The sequence below is a fragment of the Panthera tigris genome, chromosome D1, assembly GCF_018350195.1.
Source record: "Panthera tigris isolate Pti1 chromosome D1, P.tigris_Pti1_mat1.1, whole genome shotgun sequence".
In the NCBI taxonomy this organism is placed as follows: Eukaryota; Metazoa; Chordata; class Mammalia; order Carnivora; family Felidae; genus Panthera; species Panthera tigris.
The window spans coordinates 52831495-52846316 of NC_056669.1; the positions used below are offsets into that span (position 1 = coordinate 52831495).

Sequence of the window (14822 nt, forward strand, 5' to 3'; positions counted from 1 at the left end):
AACAAAGGGAAAAGGTGCGGAGGGTGAAGTCTGGAGGAAACCAGGACAGGCTTCCAAGAGTCCTCTCCCAGCAGAGTCACTGGGGATGGGCCTGATTCCAGCAATGAGTGGTAATGACATGCAAAGTGCTCTCTACCAAGAAGCTCAAAAGAGGCCGTGTGCCGAAAGATTTCATCAGACGGCTGGTCACATAGGTGCCTTCTGCCTAACTCAGGCCCAAATTTTAGACTCTCAGAAGGAAGACGCTCATTATTTATACACACTGTCTAGGCATGGTCAAGCCACTTTTTTTTTTTTAATGTTTACTTATTTTTGAGAGAGAAAGAGAGTGTGTGTGAGCGGGGGAGGGGCAGAGAGAGGGGGAGACACAGAACCTGAAGTGGGCTCTAGACTCTGAGCTGTCAGCACAGAGCCCATCACGGGGCTCGAACCCCTGAACCACAAGATCATGACCTGATCTGAAGTAGGATGCTTAACTGACTGAGCCACCCAGGCAGCCCAAAGCTACTCTTAACATTTAGGGAAGGTTTCATGTCAGGTAAGGACCTGTTTACCCAGACCCCAGCCATGGGCCAGCCTTGCAAGCTGACCTTTCTAAGGTGGCAGGCTTGGTCCTTTGCGTTAACTCTTCTGCGTGAGTCTCTGCGTGAGTCCCATGCAGCTTGTGAGTCACCCTATCAGACCACCCAGTGTGTCCTTCTCAGGGCAGCTTTGTAGCCCTTGACTTCATGTTTCATGTGATAACTCTCGTGTGGTTATGAACTTTATAAGACATCACTTGATACGGAGAGCCCACTACTGGAGCAGTGAAAGAGCAGAGAAAGTGAACTGATGGATCTTCCTCAGGAAAAAGAGAAGCACGTTTGAACGCTCCTGCAGTGGGGCCTTGGGGGCACACTCCTTGGGCTGCAGTCATGCGGATGAACTGGGGGCCGGAGGGATCGTGAAGCCACATGCCTCCCCTGTACCCACTCAGCAACATGTGCAAGTGTGGCACGAACGCTGTGGTGAAGCAGACATGGGCTCTGGCCCCAGGGGCTCACGGGCCAAGGAAGAGCACCACATACCTGCACAGGATCTGCGTAGTGTTGCATGAGTGCTGGGTGGCCAGCAGTCAGAGAATCGGCAGAAGAAACCTGCCCCTGAGTACAATGATTGCTAAGATCCCCTGCAGCCCTGAGTACCTGCCCAGGGAGAGTGGGGACAGGAACACAGCAAGAAGAAAGGATACCACAGTAGCCCTGCACCCCTGCCAATCCTGGAACACAGTTTTCAGGAGTTCCGATGGCCAAGGGGGAGGGGCAGCTTGGAGACTGTGGGACAAGGATGCCTGCTTGGTTCAGAAACAGGCCAGGGGAGAGCCTTACCTGGTGCTCAGGTGTGAAAGCTCCAGACCCCCTTGACTATGTCAGCCTCTCTGTTAGGGCATGGAAACATCAAAATATCTTTAATGCCCTCCAGCCAAAGACCACCAGTAGCTCCCCTGTGGTTGAGTGAGGTTTCTAGACTCTTGGCAGTGAGGGCAAATGCACACTATGGGTGGGGGGGGGGCACTGGGTGCCTCAGTACAGGGTTGGCCCTGTGTTAAATTATTTGGGGGTGGGTTCAAGGAAGTGGAGCTTTGTTCTGGATTGGATACTGTCAGGCAGTAGGAGTAACTCTGTGCCTGTGTGTCTTAAATCTTATGTAGAAGCCAGAAAGAATGAAGTCAGGTTAAAGTTGTAACTGGAGGGGCACCTGGGTGGCTCGTCGGTTAAGCGTCTGACTCCAGCCCGGGTCATGATCTCATGGTTCAGGGGTTCGAGCCCTGCATTGTGATCTGTGCTGACAGCTCAGAGCCTGGAGCCTGCTTCGGATTCTGTATCTCCATTTCTCTCTGCCCCTCCCCGACTTGCACTCTGTCTGTCTCAAAAATAAATAAACATTAAAAAAAAATCAAGTTGTAACTGGAAAAGAAGCACCAGTCACTCATATTATCCAGGATAGGGGGATGTTCAATCATTTTGCAGTTTGGACAGTGTTCCATTTTTGTTGAGTATCAGACATGATTGCAGAGGGGTCTTGCCTTCGTCTTAGTCACAGTCAGAGCCCCCCTCTGAAGTTGGTGAAATTGTTTATATTCAGCAGGTAAAAGCGACCACCTAGCTGTGAATGCCAGGCCGCTTCCTGGCTGTCAAGGACTGCTTTGCTCTTTCTCATCCCCAACCAAAAGATAAGGGAACAGACCCACTGTCTCAAGATGACGGCTTGCTTTGAGAGCCTTCAGTGACTTGTGCCTGTGATATATCTCAGTGTCCCAGGAAGATAATAATGAAAATCACTTATTTAATAATAAGTGCTATTGTATTAAGTTCTATTAAATAATTATTCATTTAACAATATGTGCTCAAATAATACAGGTTATTTACTGAATAGTTATTACAGGTCAGGTACCACATGAGCCTCTTTACATAATCTCATTTCATCCCTTAATATCTCTGCAAGATTGGTGCTTTGTTTTTGGCAGATGAGGAAATAGAGGCTGGGACAGGTTAAGGGACTTCCCTAAGGCCATGCATATAAGAGGTAGTAGAAACTGATTTCAAACATGGACCTGCCCGGTTCCAAAACCCATGCTTTTCCCCTGCCCCGGGCCTCTTTGACTCATGGCTCCTTACAGGCCCTGACGGCTGTGACTTGCCAAGCCGTGAGCTGTGGCTGAGACTGTTCAGCTCCGGACTAATCCAAGGCATATTCCCATACGGGCAGGGTGACAGGGGGTGGGTGGTTAAGACCACAAAATGGCACAGGTCGCCTACACCCAGGTCCCGCCAGAATGCCATGGTTCTTGGGAGCTGCTGTCGTGACTCCCAACAAAGTGAGCTCATCCTGGCATCCCCCCCGAGAGGGAGGGTGAGCTGGATCTATTTTTTATTCTTGCACAGTTGGCTAATTAATATGCAAAAGAGCTGCCCATTATTGATTAACTTTATATTCCACGACAACAATGTCTTAATGAAACTCAATATGTACAGCTCAAAAGCTGGGGTGGAACTTTTCAGTAGGAGTGATGGTTCACCTTGCCGTCCCCTTCAGAGGTTCAGCATTGTTTAACTGGGGAAGGCAGAAGAACGTGAAGACCGGTTTCAGTTGGTGCCTTGGCTGGAGGCGTCACTTATCTTTCAGTGGTCTGTTTTGTATTTATCTAGAAGCCTTTTCACAGATCTGTGCCGCTCTAGGCCAGACCATGATTCATTTATCTATTTCAGAAGAATCAGGGCCTGTCACATGAGATTCCGTACGTGGGGTTCTTACGGCATCCTATGAAGGAGCACGTACCCGCGTTTCAGGGTACTAGACTGAGGCCCAGGGAAGCAAACAGAAGAAGGCCGTAGTACTTATTGGGTGCTCTGTTAGTTTTCTAGAGCTGCTTAACAAAGTACCACAAACCGGCTGCCTCCAAACAGCAGAAACTGATTGCCTCACAGTTCCAGAAGCTACAAGTGTGAAATCAAGGTACTGACACAGCCATGTTCCATCTGACGTGTGTGAGGGAATCTTTCCTTATCTCTCCCTAGTTTCTGATGGGTTGCTGGCAGTCACAGACATTCCTTGGCTTCAGCTACAGGAATACAATCTCTGTCTTCTTTAACACGTGGTGTTCTCTTATATGTCTGTCTTCACGTGGAGGTCTCCATATAAGGATACCAGTCTTGTCGAATCAGGGGCCCATCCTAAGCTATCCCTAGGCCTCATCTTCACTCATTACATCTGTAATGACCCTATTTCCAAATAAGGTCGCATACTGAGGTGCTCGGAGTTAGGACTTTGTCTTAGTCTGTTCAGGATGCAACAGCCAAATACCACAGACTGATGGCTTACACAATAAACATTTATTTCACACATTTCTGGAGGCTGGGAAGTCCAAGACCAAGGCCAAGATCAGTGTCTTATCAGAGACGGTTTCCTAATTCATGGATGGCTGCCTTCTTGCTGTGTCCTCACATGGCAGAAGGGTGAGGAAGCTCTCTGGGGTCGATTTTATAAGGGCATTAATCCCGTTCAGGATGGCTCATGACCTAATTGCCTTCCAAAGGCCCCACCCCCTTAAACGATCACATTGGAGGTTAGAACTCCAACATGTGAATTTTAGGGGGACAGAAGCACTGAGTCTGTAGCAGGCTTCAACATGTCTTTTTTTTTTTTCTTTTGGAGGGGAATAATTCAGTCCATAACAGATGGTTATTAGATACCAGGCACTTTGCCCCCACCGCCAGTCCGCAGCCTGACTCTTAAGTGAATTTGGAGCTTCTTAATGCCCTAGGAGTGATAAACAGGAGAAACCATTTTAGTCTGAATGATACGGCAGTTGCAACTCTCCACACTGGACTGGCTACAGCTTCCCTTCCCTCTCCTTGGCACACACTACCTCACCGCTAAGCCAGCTGGGTCAGGACACCAAATTTTAGGCCTCCTCTAAGCGGGTGAGCCCCTTCATTGGAGCTGTGGGTACCACAGAGAAGATTGCCTCCTGAGGCCATGCGGGAGACTGTGGGGCTTTGCCATTCACAGCAGGGGGTGTGCGTGCCAATATGTGTGGGGCTGTGTGCAAGGACTCGGCTGAGCGGCTGGCTTGAGTGTGTGGGGGGCAGGAACATATGCATATGTGGGACCCCAGGTGACCAGTACAGATACGCTCAGTGGTGTGTGAGTGCAAGTGTGTGGTGACGTCAGGGTAATTATGTCAGCAGGGGAATTAACGTGCAACCGGGTGTGGGGAACATGTGAACAGCAGCGGACAGGTTTGACTGTACGTGAGGATATGTCTATGTGTGTCTGCGCATGAGCGAGGGAGTGGGTGGGATTTCTGCCAGATACCTGTTGTGGTTCAGAATCAGGCAGCAGCCAAAGGTGAAATCTTTCCTCCTATAAAGATGGAGAAGAAAGGCTTTAGGGGCCTTTTTTTTATTTTGAAAACGAGAGAGAGAGAGAGAGAGAGAGAGAGAGAGAGAGAGAGAGATGTCATCCAGTTAGTGGTTGTTAATTAGGAACAGGTCCCAGGGAAGCTGCCTGTGCGGCAGCACCAATAAATCACTCATTAACTGTCCATGGCTGCCTGCCTCCAAGTCGGGCTTCTCTGGAGCTGGAGCTCAATCACAGCCAGGCTCGGGCCTTCCCACTACAGATGAATCAGCTGAGAAGGGGCTGCATATCTCCCAGATCCCCACCCATCAGTGTCCCCAGGATGCACTAGGCAAGAGAGAGGGCTGAGCCCCCATTCACTGACTCAAGTCCAGGTTTCTCTGCATGCAGAACCCCCCTCGGCCCCCCAATCCCGTGGGACCCTTCTGACCTTGTTGGCCTCATCTCTTACCATTCTGTGTTGATTCAGGTTCCAGTTCAAGCGTTCCCTGGTCACAGCCTCTTGTACTGCCTCGCACACACCTGTCAGAGCTGTCTGTCGCGTCTACCCGTGTCTCACACGGAGGCATGCATGGGGTGGGTACTCAGGAAATAAATTCTTGCTTGACCCACCCCTCCCAACTTTGTCACCAAAGTAATATCCACCAGCAATATTTTAAGGCATTGGATTTAGCTAAAACCGCCATAGACTTTGGCATAGGAGGTGGAAAAGGAAGTGACTGCTTAATGGGTACAGGGGTTTTGGGGGCACGGTGATAAAATGTTTAGAATGCATCGTAGTAACGGTTGCACAATACTGGGCATGTGCAAAATGCCGCTGAATATGTACACATTAAAATGATTAAAAGGGTAAACTTTGTGTTGTATATATTTTTCTATAATAAAAAAATACTTTAAAAAAAATCCACCAACGTAGAGCACCTTATTCATCCATTCCTTCAACATACATTTATCGAGTACATCTGCAGGATCAGGCCCAAGGGATATGGAAGTGTTTGGGATTAGGGCAAGCAGATGGATGGATGCTTCCCGTTTTAACCCAGCATGTGGGTAACCCTCGCAACACTGGGAGGTTGCCATATTTGCCCCCACTTTATATGTGAGCAGACTACGAGTCACAAAGGCAGGGATCTTGGCCACAGTCACAGCTCCTAAGCGATGGAAAAGGATATAAACCTGTGTCTGTGTGCGGCAAGCCCATCCCGTTTCTAGAACCATGTGTTTCCTCCAAGTTTCAGGGCCAGTGCTCACAAGTTGCCGTAATAGTGAAGAACCCACGCGACTGGCAAACCAGACATTGCCAAGGCCAATTCCTCCACCAGCTCCTTTGGTTGAGGGCCCTTCCATCTCTCCTCCCTCGGCCCCCCGCCTCCTGGGCCCCCCACCGCACTCCATCCTCAGCACTGCCGGCACGCTGATCTTTCTAATCTGATTAGCTACATGCTCCTTGGAGACGTTTCTCTCAGTGCCCTGACCTCCTTGCTAAGCAGTAATTTCAGGATAGTGACTTTGGAATGACATTCTTTGTTTTTGTTTACTTTCTAAAAGATGTAGAATCGGTCCACATCTCACAGCCTCTGCCTTTGTGCTTAACTGAAATGTGTTGAAAGGCTTAAGGGATAATTACTGAGTATCTTCCCCATATAGAAAAAGATATTTGGTCAAATACAGTCATTCTTTAATCTGGTTGAGGTATGGGGTGCAAGGAAACTGGGTGTCAGAATTAGAAGCCCTTAGTTTAGGAAGCTTAGGAATCCCCATCTTGGGGGCCAAATACAGATGCAACCCTGGCAGCATGAAGTTCAAAGACAGTAGGATTATGGATTGGTGAAAAACTGGCAAAAATATGTCACCGGTGTGTTTCCTCCAGACATTGAGGCATAGGCCAGGATCTGCTGTAGATTTGGTTGGCATCAGTACAGAGATACTTCAGAGAGAGGAATCAGAGATTCAGTCCCGCCTCTGGAGTCAAATAGAGATAGCGAAGAGCAGTACTGGTGAGGAGGAAAGAGGGATATGGGGTGGTTATTATAGGCTATTTTCTTTTGACTCCGGACCTCATGTTCCTTTTTCTAGGCTTCTTTGTCCATTCATCCATTCTTGCATTCATTTGTTCATCAAATGTTTATGGAGAACCTGATATTTCCAGGCCCTGTTTTAATGACTATAGATAGAAATAAGAGTTACATAATAGTCAGTAGAGGTTAATCCATGTTGCAGTAACAAATAGCTCATATTTCTGTAACGTAACAGAGTTTCTTTCTCATGTCGTGTACTTACTCATCATGCTTCAGGGGTGTGGGAGGAAGGGTTTCTTCACACAGTCTCTCAAAAGCCAGGCTTATCAAGGCTCCACCGTCTTATAGCTGCACTCTCTAGAGCAAATGGTCTTCTTGGCTGCTTCTCACAGCCCATGGGCCTGACTTAGTCATATGGCCTCACCTAACTGCCAGGTAGCAGGAATGTGTGCTCCTCCCATGTGCCCAGAAACAGAAGACAACCAGATTGGTAACCACCAGAAGCCCTGTACAACTTAGCATAATAAAAAGGGCTGGGGTATGAACACGACTGAGTACCTGTCCTCGAGACATTTCCATCCAGTAGAAGAGACAAGTGGACAGACCTAGAGCTGGAGGACATCAAGACTATGGTGGAGAGGGGGAAACGAGTTGTGATATAAGATTTGAGAGGGGGGAGCCATTCACTAGAATCTTCCAGGATGGAGCCCGGGGGTGCTGGCATGTCTGTATGTACATGTATATAGTATGACTGCTGAAGTGTATAGGGGGCGGCTTGTGTAGCAAGAGGTGAGACTAGGTAAGCAGGGCCTCGGGCAGCACCTGTAGATATTTGAACCTTATTCTGTAAAGGAAGGAAAGCCATCAGAGGGCTTTAAGAAAGGACAGGACTCTTTGTGTTTTAGAAAGATCACCTGGCTTCCACGCGAGGAAGGAGAGTGAGCGACAGACAGTGGCCCACAAAATCAGGGTAGTGGTCATGGGGACAGATATGAGAGGTACTTAAGTGGAAGAACTGATGAAATTTGGTGACTAATGAATGTAGGCCGTGGGAGAAGAAATGGATCCAGGCTGGTGACCCCATTTTTGATTGGGGTAGCTGTGGATGCGGTAAGAAATGCTGGAGCACGTTTGTGGGGAAAGATAAGAAGCTGAGTGTTAGATATTGCTGAGTTAGAAATGCCTTTGGAAACTCCAAGTCAAGATGTCCACAGAACACTCACATAATAGGGCCTGGTGCTTAGGAGGATCTAAGTACTCTTAGAACTTAGTACTTAGGTACTGTTCATACCCTTCTGGAGTAACCTAATAAATTAAAGGTGGGAGTAACCTATGCTGAGAAGAGTTCTTTCCTCCAGGGATCTCAAATTATACACCTATTGGTAACAGAATTGCTTTTTAAATTGTTTCAATCTTTCAAAATAGAATCATTTCCTGCTGATCCGCTTCTCAAGACCCAGTTCCTTAGGCTGAGAGAAGTCATTGACTGTTCTCCGGCCTTCTGCAGCACAGACTGTGGTCCCTACCAAGTCGCTATCATCGTCCAGACCCTGAGTCCCCCCCAGAGGGCTGGCACTTGTTCATCTGGCTAGGCACCCAGGTGCTCAGTGAATGTTCCTTGAACAAGTGAAGAAATTAAACTATTCAAAACTGTGAGGTCCCTTGTGAAAATATAAATCGTATTTCCATTTTCCGAAAGCCTTTAATAAATTATAACTCACCAAATTAAAATAAACATTTGTTTTACCTTCCACCAAGCAGGTCTCTGGAGGATTTGACACCTTTTCATCTTCAAAGTGCTTTCAAAACAAGAACTGGTTTCCCCCAAAGGCCCCTCTTTACAAGTTACAGACCATAAACAGATACAGAAATGTATTAACATTCAGAAGTGAAGATGCTCAGGCTAGTTTTAAAGAGAAACTTCTCTGGGTTTAAAAAAAAAAAGGCAAATTGTTTCTTTAATTTTTTTTTTTTTTTGAGTGCCTCCAGTGTGCCGAGATTTGTGTTAAGGACTTTCAATATCTATTACCTTTATCTCCCAACGGTCCCGTGAAGTAAGTACTCTCATTTTTACTTCAGAGAGAACAGCACTGAGGCCAGAGAGAAAAGATGATTTGCCCAGGGACACAGAGCTGGTAAGAGGGAGAACCAAGAACCGAACGTAAATCCTTCTAACGCCAGAACCACTGAGCTTTCCTTGGCATTGTTGTTTCTCCACTCTGGCTCGTATGTCACCTGCATCACACACACACCAAACCCCGGCGTCTCCTCCCAGCCTCAGTGCACTGAACTCTGGAGAGAGATGCTTGGGAATCTGCATTTTAAATGAACTTCCCAGGTGCTTCTTATTTTTATGCACACTGAGATTTGATAACCTACACTCTATATACCCCATAGTAGGTTTCTAAAGCTTAGGTTCTTCTCTAGAGGGATGAGCTTAAAAAACAAAGGGGGGAATAAGTAGGCTCTGAACACCATGTGCCTTCCACTGAGCTTGGCAGATCTGGCCCTCTGTACACTAAGGGAGACAGCCTCTACCTCCCTCCCTGCTTCTCTAGGCCGCACTGGCTGAGATAGAAAGCTTCCTCTGTTCCCCTGCTTTGCGTGGCAAGCTTGGGTTGATGTTTTCTCTCTGCTCCATATGGATTTTGCAATTAACTCACTAGAAAAGTAAATCACAGGGTGCCTGGAATAATAAATGCAGTGAACACCAGGCCTCCGCCAAGGAGACTGGGACCAGATCCAGAGTGTGACTAAGGTTCCCGGGCTGGTGCAGGAAGGAGGCAGGAGGCCAAAGGCTGGCAGCTCCCAGAGGCTGGACAAAAGCAATAGATGAAGAAGGAGAGGGGACTTGTGGTTGAGGTCCAGCACCTTTTGTCTATGTTCAGCATAATGCTCAGTGTTCTCCATTCTTTATCTCACCAATTCCACACTACTCTTTTGGTCCAAAATTTGTGTTCTCATTTTACAGGAAAAGACACTGAAGTTCAGAAAGCCACTTCCCAACCTTCAGCTTCTCCAGGAAGCCTTACTTGCTCCTCACTTTCTGTCATCTTTCCCTTCTCTGAGCAGCTTAGAGTAGGAAGAGCTTCTTACCAGCAGGCACTGAGGACAGCTGGGGCATGCTGACAGCTGATCTGGAGGAACCTGGCACCTCACCTGTGAAACAGGATGGTGACTGTGCCTAGGAGGCAGGGCTCTTGTGAGTACTGAATCTTCTCTGTTATGTGGGAGCACTCCAGATACTGCTTGACACAGACTAGGCACTTGGAACATCATTCCCCTTTCACCTCTGCGTTACTCACATGAACCATTTCCTGTTACGGAATGAGTGATACCTTTTCCAGATCTAAAACATCACTGAGTTACACGTGGACAGAGAGGCATTAAAACTTGCACAAGGAGTAGGGTTTATAGAAGGGTAATATGCCTAATGATAAAGCTGGCATGATAATCAAGAACAGGTGCCAAACCAGCGTGGTTTGGACTGGACTGGAAATAGCCTGGAAGTTCTGGGTTCGAGGCTGGAGGGAACAGGTCTTCACCTGACAGTCTTGCCTCTAGGGCACTGTGCATGCTTTGGCTTCTTCTTGCTTCTTGGTGGGGCACTTCCTGCTTCCGCATTCAACCTCAAAGCTAGAATCTGGTTGGCTGAGCCCGTCTTTTCGCGTCAAGCCATTGGTTAAAGAAAAGTGGGTGGAGTCGGGCAGGGCAGAGCCATGTGGTGTGTGCAGCCTGGCACCCTAGGCCCACGCCCCAGCAGTAGCCCTGGGCAGGCTCTTTGCACCTGAAGGGGCCATGGGCGGGCTGGCGCAAGGCCGTTTCTTTGCCATAGACGACGCCATCTAGACTTTTCACTCCAGAAGAATAAAGATTTTGTCTTCTCTTTCTGTCCCCTCACTCTGGGCCTGCACTCAGTCCTCCCGAAAGGCTTTTGGGGTTAGGAGGAAGAACAAAAGGAATTAAAATGTTCTGTTTGCTCCACTTGGCTGTGGATTTTTATGGCCTAACTGAAGGTTAGGTTAGGTGCCTGCATCTCCCTCGGAGGGAGTCCTGCCCATCCGCCGGTAAGCAGAATTCTTTGCTGTGAAGGAACTCTGCCAGGGATGACGTCACATCCAAATTTGTTCAGTTTACAAGTCAAAAGATGTTTTCTCTTCTTGTCTCCAGAGCCTAAAAATCAGGCTGGCTTCTTTTTGCTTCTCCATGCTTCCTGAGCAATAAAGGTTCTGGAATCTGAGCCGGGCTGACAGTTCTGTTGATGTGTGGGAAATGTAGGGCTGGGGTCTGTCCAAGTTTCAGTGGTATTTACTCTGCTGTCATCACAGCTCCAAAACTCTTTGGTGACTGTAAGACAAATGGGCATGACTCAGCAAAGCAAGAACAGACACTGAGAATCAGAAAAATATTTTGGCTCTTGATAGGGTTTAGTAGTTTTTGTTGTTTTTTTGTTTTTTTTGGTTTTTTTGTGTGTGTGTTTTTGTTTTTGTTTTTGTTTGTTTTTGTTTCGGTCTAGCTAGAAAGTAGAACAAAAGGGACAGCACTTAAAAAGCAGGTATACCTTTTTAAGTTAGACTCAAGGAGGGATGGGGAACCCATTTCCTCTAGAACTACACTGTCCAGGGGCGCCTGGGTGGCTCAGTCGGTTGGACGTCCAACTTTGGCTCAGGTCATGATTTCACAGTCGTGAGTTCAAGCCCTGCATTGGGCTCTGTGCTGACAGCTCAGAGCCTGCAGCCTGCTTCAGATTCTGTCTCCCTCTCTCTCTGCCCCTCCCCTGCTTGCACTCTGTCTCTCAAAAATAAAATAAGAGCATAATTTTTTTTTAATCTAAGAACTACACTGTCCAAGATGACTTTCTGCAATGATGGAAATATTCTGTATCTGCACTGTCCTATACAGTAGTCATTAGCCACATGTGGTTATCTAACGCTTGGAATGTGGCTACTACAACTGAGGAAATGAATTTTTTTAACTTTGCTTAATTTAATTTTAAATCTAAGTTTAACCATATGTAATTAGTGGGTACCATATTGGATAGCACAGCTCTAGAATCAAGAGTTTTTTTTTCAGCTCTCGGAAGGCAAGGAACATATCTTGCACCCATACCCCCAATGCCTAGGCCAGTGGCTACCATAGGCCCAATAATATTAACTGAATGAATGGAGGAGACACTGGTAGCGATGAAATGGAAACGGTAGAATGTAGAAGGCACAGGCTTTAGAGTTGGTCCGACCTGAGTTCAAACTCTGGCTCTCACATTTCCTTATCTCTGTGAGCGTGGGAATGTTACTAACATCGTTAAGCCATTCTCATCAGTGAAATGGTTGCAGTACCTACCTCTCTCATAAAGTCGTATTATGAAGAAGAAATGAGTTGACATCTACCATGTGGTTAAGATAGTGCCCGGCACGAAATAAGTAGTAGCTTCATAGAAATGACAAAGGAAATGGAAAACTGCCCTGCTGACAACAATCCTGTGACATTCCCAACAAATGGAAACAGTGCTGTGAACAGGTCAATAACAAACCCCTCCGTGACCATGTTCAGGGCATAAATGTGGTCAGTGCATGACCATGAAAGTTACTGAACATCCACCTTCTCTGACTGCCATCGCCCTTCTCGGAGTAAGTACTGCTTCTTTACGTACTGCTAAGTCTACCCCTGCTTTAACCCTCCCTCCTCGAAATGAAAATGGTCATTCATTTCATTGTCCCTGCCTCTTGAGAGTATCCATCCACTCCAGAACCTGCCCCTACTTCCCTGATTCCTCTTTAAAATCATCCAACATGAGTGTAAACCCTGTAAGAGGCCCTTCCCAAGCCTGAGGTGACCCTAGGGTGCATCCACCCTTTTGTCAGCAAGCTGAATACACCTGTTGTAGGACTACAAATGTCATCCTGGTCGTCTTTGGGCAGTCAGGGAACTTCATCAGAAGTTTAAAGTCTTGCTTTCCCATGGCAGTGCATGGAAACAGAATGGTCACAAAAAAGCTTCTCCCCTCTCCTGGGTCTTTCTCCAGGAGGCTGGGCTTCCTGCAACCTAACTGCTAAGTTTAAACTCCCTCACAAGTCAAGATTTGAAAGTATGACGTCTGTAGTTAGTGGTCAGAGCTCTTGACCATCTCTGCTTCCCCAGAATAAGGTTCTGTTTCACCACAGCTAGAGAAGCAAAAGCAAGAAATGAGATGAAGGAGCAAAAAAGAGTTTCCTTTGTTTCAGCTGAGAGAGAGCTCAGCTGCCTGGTGTTTAGCTCAGCCTCCTTTTCTCAGTCTGCATAAAGCCTTTGACAGACACCATCTCAGACTCTAATCAATATTTAAGTAAGAAAGGCCAGTGAGGAAGAGGGGGTGAGCAGTGTCCAGGGAAAGCATCCGAGAGGACATAACATTTGCAGTGGGAGTTTTGTAGATGAAGAAGGTGAGAATAGCTCAGACAGTCAGAGATGGTGTCGGAATTCCAAAACCCCCAAGGAGCAGTTTACAGGGATGGAGTGGTGCCTGATGGGTTGGAATTTGAGATATGATGAATTTGAAACACCTGGAAGACAGCTAAGTAGAGATAATTACTAAACACCTGGAGCTGAGTAAGGGGTCCTGGAGACACTGATTTAGAAGTGATCATTCACTCTCTCATCCATGTATCCATTCGCTCATTCATTCCAGGGAAACGTATGCAGTGCCTATGCTAGGGAGGCTCGGTGCTCGATGCTGGGCATACAGTGATCAGCAAAACAGAGGTCCCACTGATGGTGTTTCCTGACTCCCATTGCCCAGCTTTGGACTTTGCAGGACCTCTGATTGGGATGGTTTGGCCATATGTCTCTGCCATGTTTTCCTTGCGATACCTTGTAAAAGGAAGGCATTTTAGAGTTGAGGCTGACTGTCATCCACTGGTTCTCAAGCACAAGCCCTTCTGCTTTGCTCCACCCTAGGAGTCATTTTCTTGTACCGTTGTTCTGATTTGATTAAGAAAGAACCAAGTCTTTCTGATGATCCCCATGCAGGTCAAATTCATGAAGAGTTTATTAGAAATATATATTTATTTCCCTTGCCCCTTGCATTCTTTGCTTTGGATAACCTGGTGGATTTGGATGAGAACTGTGCAAATAAGTGTCCACTGGCTTTCCTGGGCAGGTTTCAGTTATTTGGGAGGAATTATATTTACATATATATTTGTATAATATACACATCACAGAGAAAAATCTCTCACATCAGCAAAGACAACTTGAGATGTGGTGGTCAATTAGAGAAGGGCTTTTCCTAGAGGGTTTTTCTAGTAGCCAACAGCTTAAAAGATGAAGCAAAATGAACTGTGGTGTGCTTAACTGTAGAAACTGTAAGGAATGCGTTTTCTGGGTTCTGTTGTACCGTCATTAACCAAGCAGAAATCCGAGCTCTTTGATCCCAAGAGAACAGTGGCTGGAGGGAAACTCTCCTCAGACCTCCCAGACTGATGAGAAGGCTGACCATCTGATTAGCTTTGAAGGTGCTTTTCCCCACTCAACCCAGTGCTGGGGACATCGTGGGTGCCAGGGGGCTATCTTTTAAGAACCACGCTGGGTGCAATTGGCCGTGTGGTAGAAGGCTCCCTTGTGTGTGCCTTGGCTGATAGCAGGAGAGCCTCCTAAAGGGCCATACCTAATGACAGGGCAGGGACAGCATGCTTTCACTGACTCTCCCATCTCCATGCCTCAGGCCCTGTTCATCACCCAATCAACTCAGTTGCCTGAAAGTACTTGACTGCTTCAGCTAAATTTGGGTATCTAAATCTCACTGTTTCTCTAAATCTCACTGTGCCTCTTTGAGTTTTTCTCCCCCAGTGAGGTTAAAACCTCCTCACTTCTGCTCCCCTTGGATGTTCTTTGGTTAAGCATTCATGTCATGACTTCAGGAGATTGGCA

At 47.0% G+C, this 14822-nt stretch overlaps 1 protein-coding gene across 2 annotated transcripts in view; it reads left to right on the plus strand.

Annotated features, from left to right (window-relative positions):
- The window catches only part of TENM4 (teneurin transmembrane protein 4), a 597404-nt gene that overhangs the window by 231287 nt on the left and 351295 nt on the right, over positions 1–14822 (plus strand). The gene's annotated exons all lie outside the window — the stretch shown is intronic.